The sequence below is a fragment of the Apium graveolens genome, chromosome 11 (assembly GCF_009905375.1).
Source record: "Apium graveolens cultivar Ventura chromosome 11, ASM990537v1, whole genome shotgun sequence".
NCBI lineage: Eukaryota > Viridiplantae > Streptophyta > Magnoliopsida > Apiales > Apiaceae > Apium > Apium graveolens.
This window is the reverse complement of record NC_133657.1, coordinates 1,618,748-1,622,912: the sequence shown is the minus strand read 5'-3', so window position 1 is coordinate 1,622,912 and position 4,165 is coordinate 1,618,748. Positions and strand designations below refer to the sequence as shown.

The 4,165-nt window shown below is 41.5% G+C and overlaps 1 non-coding gene across 1 annotated transcript; it reads left to right on the top strand.

Annotated features, from left to right (window-relative positions):
* The first annotated feature begins 2,466 nt into the window (after positions 1–2,466).
* LOC141698828 (small nucleolar RNA R71) lies at positions 2,467–2,573 on the top strand. Its single transcript, XR_012565328.1, has one exon. It is a non-coding gene; the product is annotated as a small nucleolar RNA R71 (small nucleolar RNA).
* The last annotated feature ends 1,592 nt before the right edge of the window (positions 2,574–4,165 follow it).

The following is a 4,165-nucleotide window of genomic DNA, read 5'->3' as shown; positions in this document are numbered from 1 at the left end:
AATGTGCCAAATGGGCAAGTGAAGGTAGTCTTTTCCTGATCCTCTGGTGCAATACAAATCTGATTATACCCGGAATAACCATCCAGAAGACAAAAATACTCATGTCCCGCCAATCTGTCAAGCATTTGATCAATAAATGGAAGAGGAAAGTGATCCTTCCTTGTGGCTTTGTTCAATTTCCTATAATCCATGCATACTCTCCATCCTGTAACCGTTCGAGTAGGGATGAGCTCATTCTTTTCATTTGCGACCACAGTGATACCTCCTTTCTTAGGTACACATTGTACGGGACTCACCCACGAGCTGTCAGAAATAGGATAAATGATGCCTGCATCTAGCCATTTCAGAATTTCTTTCTTTACCACCTCCTTCATGATCGGGTTCAGTCTTCGCTGCTGTTCCACAGTTGGCTTACTACCTTCCTCTAACAGAATTTTATGCATACAATATGAAGGACTTATCCCCTTGATGTCTGCTATGGTCCATCCTATAGCCGATTTGAATTCTCTCAAAATCCTTAAGAGCTTGTCTTCCTCACTACCTGAAAGGTCAGCTGAAATAATAACAGGTAATGTAGATGAATCACCTAAAAAAGCATACCTCAAGTCTTCAGGTAATGGTTTGAGCTCCAAGGTAGGTGCTTCCTCTATTGATGGTTTGAGCTTCCCTTCAGCGTTCTTGAGGTCAGAAGTACCAAGAGATTTAAATGGTATGTCCAGCTTTTGCTTCCAGGGAGAAGCGTTCAGTTATTATAATTGCTCGTTGCTATCTTCATCATCACTGTCAAATTCCCCCACTAAGGCCTTTTCCAATGCATCAGACATTAGCATGTGCTCGAGTTCCGAAGTAACCGCGGAATCAATCACATCCACTTTTAAGCACTCCTCATCTTCTGTAGGGAATTTCATTGCCTTGAATACGTTGAAGGTCACATCCTGATCTTGGACCCGCATAGTAAGTTCCCCTTTTTACACATCTATCAAGGTGCGGCCGGTAGCCAAGAAAGGCCTCCCCAAGATTATGGGAATCTTTTTATCTTCCTCAAAATCCAGAATAACGAAATCTGCAGGAAAGAAGAGCTTATCCACCTTGACGAGCACATCCTCAACTATGCCCCTTGGGTAAGTAATGGAACGGTCAGCCAATTGTAGCGACATGTATGTGGGTTTTGGATCAGGCAGATCCAGCTTTTTAAAGATCGATAAAGGCATTAGATTAATGCTTGCTCCCAAATCACAAAGGCACTTGTCAAAAGTTAGATTGCCAATGGTGCAAGGAATGGTGAAGCTTCCTGGATCTTTCAGTTTTGGCGGTAACTTTTGCTGCAGAACAGCGCTGCATTCTTCCGTGAGAGCAACGGTTTCAAGGTCATCCAGTTTCACCTTCCTTGAAAGAATAGTCTTCATGAACTTCACATAACTAGGCATTTGTTCCAGAGCCTCAGCGAAAGGTATATTGATGTGAAGTTTCTTGAACACCTCCAGAAACTTCCCAAACTGTCTATCCAGCTTTTGTTGCTGCAATCTCTTAGGAAAAGGTGGTGGAGGATAGAGCTGTTTCTCCCCTGTATTAGCCTCAGGCAGAGTGTGTTCAACAGTAGTCTTCCTTGGTTCCGCCGCTTTCTCCTTTTGCTTAGATTCTTCATCTCTAACTTTAGCTTCGACTTCTTTTGCCTTTTCAGCATCAGCTACTTTTCCAGACCTTAAGGTAATAGCCTTGACTTGCTCTTTAGCTTCCTTCCTGCCTGGTACTTCCGTGTCACTGGGAAGAGTGCCAGGTTGACGATTGAGCACTGTATTGGCTAATTGACCGATTTGATTTTCCAAGGTCTTGATAGAAACCGCCTGACTCTTGCACAATAGCTTAAGTTCCTCAAAATCAGCACTAGTAGGTGCAGCTGCACTTCCCTGTTGAGGATATGATTGCCTTGTAGCATACTGCTGTGGTTGCTGGAATCCAGGTGGGTTAAACTGTTTACTCACTCCTTGCTGATATGTTGGCTAAATCGCATTCTGATTATTCCCCCAACTGAAATTTGGATGATTTCTGTTATTAGGATGATAGGTCGCTGGCACAGGCTGCTGTTGTCGCTGATAATTATTCACATACTGAACAGATTCGTTGACAAGAGAACACTGATCCGTAGCATGAGAACCTGCACAAAGCTCACAAACCATAGCTATTTGATTAACTCCATACGTAGCCAGAGAATCGACCTTCATTGATAGCGCTTGGAGCTGGGCTGCAATAGCGGTGGCTGCATCAACTTCCAGAATACCTGCTACCTTGCCTGACGTCATCCTCTGAGTTGGGTTTTGATGCTCATTTGCAGCCATCGTCTCTATAAGATTATACGCCTCAGTATAGCTTTTAGCCCATAAGGCGCCTCCAGCTGCTGCATCGAGCATGGGCCGAGATTGGGCCCCCAAACCATTATAGAAACCAGTGATCACCATCCAATCCGGCATTCCATGATGTGGACATTTTCTCAACATTTCCTTGTAGCGTTCCCAAGCCTCGCACATAGATTCTGTAGGTTGCTGCGCAAACTGAGTAAGAGCACTCCTCATAGCAGCAGTCTTTGCCATTGGATAAAACTTCACCAGAAACTTTTGCGCAAGATCTTGCCACGTAGTGATGGACCCAGCTGGTTCAGAATGTAACCAGTCTTTAGCCTTATCCCTCAGTGAGAATGGGAAAAGCCTCAACTTGATAGCCTCATCAGTCACGCCATTATACTTGAAAGTGCTGCAGATCTCGACAAAATTTCTTATATGCATGTTGGGGTCTTCAGTTGCCGCTCCTCCAAAAGAAACAGAATTCTGCACCATCTGAATAGTGCCCGGCTTGATTTCAAAGGTGTTAGCTTGAATAGCCGGATGAAGGATGCTTGACTGAATGTCATCAATTTTAGGCCGAGAAAAATCCATAAGAGCTGGATCAGCTTGAACAATACGATCTCCCATGTTTACTAGTTCTTTCTGCTCAGTTCCTGAATCCGAATCCTCAAAATCTAACTTCTCCGGAATATCAAGAACTTCGTCTGTCTCCTCAGCTGTATCTAAAGTCCTCTTGCGAGCACGAGAATGAGTTTGCATAAACGCTTGCTAAAGTACCTGAAACACAACCGAAAAGAGTAAGTAACTACTACGTCCTAATCACTGAGTCCTAATGACCAATGATGGTAAGCACATAAACTAAACAAATACGCCGAGTCCCCGGCAGCGGCGCCAAAAACTTGTTTGGGCGAAAACACGCGCTAATATTCACGCAAGTATACGCGTTCGCAAGTAATATAGAATACTTTCTAGTTCGTTCCCTCAAAGACTCAGACTAATTTATTGTGTAATTAAACTCACTCACCAATGTATGATTACTTCTCAATGTTAAGATAATAACACTTAAAATTGTTGATCAAATATTAACTATAATTAACTACTTAATTAACCACTTAACTAACACTTCAAATTATCAATAATAAAACACTCATGAGATCACAACTTCATTATTACTTCCTTCTATAGCCATTGTTATTACCTTTAGCATGTGACAGTGATGATATTAATCGAATAACACGAAACTGATAAAAGCCAACTTTCATTGTACTAATACCATTCTACCAAACATCCACAATTAAGATAGAAGTTGAATAGTCATCAATTATGTTGAGTTCCTATATGTCTACAGAAATTGACAACACAACGATTTAAGCACAAGTTATTCCTTTTGATTATATAGGGCAAATAAAACTGTTAGAGTTACCCACTAATCATGCACAACGTACATGAACCTATGCTAGCATGGCAAGTTCTAAATCTCAAGATCCACCGTCGCTTCACAAGAGATTAACACCCTATCTTATATGTTCGCGACGCACATAAGACGAATACGCACAACCAATACTAGATATCATGCAATCATCACACACTAAAGTATTAAACAATTAACTAAAGAATTCCATAATAAATCCGTTGTAACCCCATGATCACGATTAGCCCATAATAGAACTTATCGCCATCATGGGTTCATATAAAATCATGACAAACAACACAAGAAAATAATAACTACACTACTTATATTAAAACCGAGTACGTCACAAGAGTAAATAATTCAAAGCAAGAAAACTAGCATCCAACGTTACAACGAAACAAGAATCATAAGAATA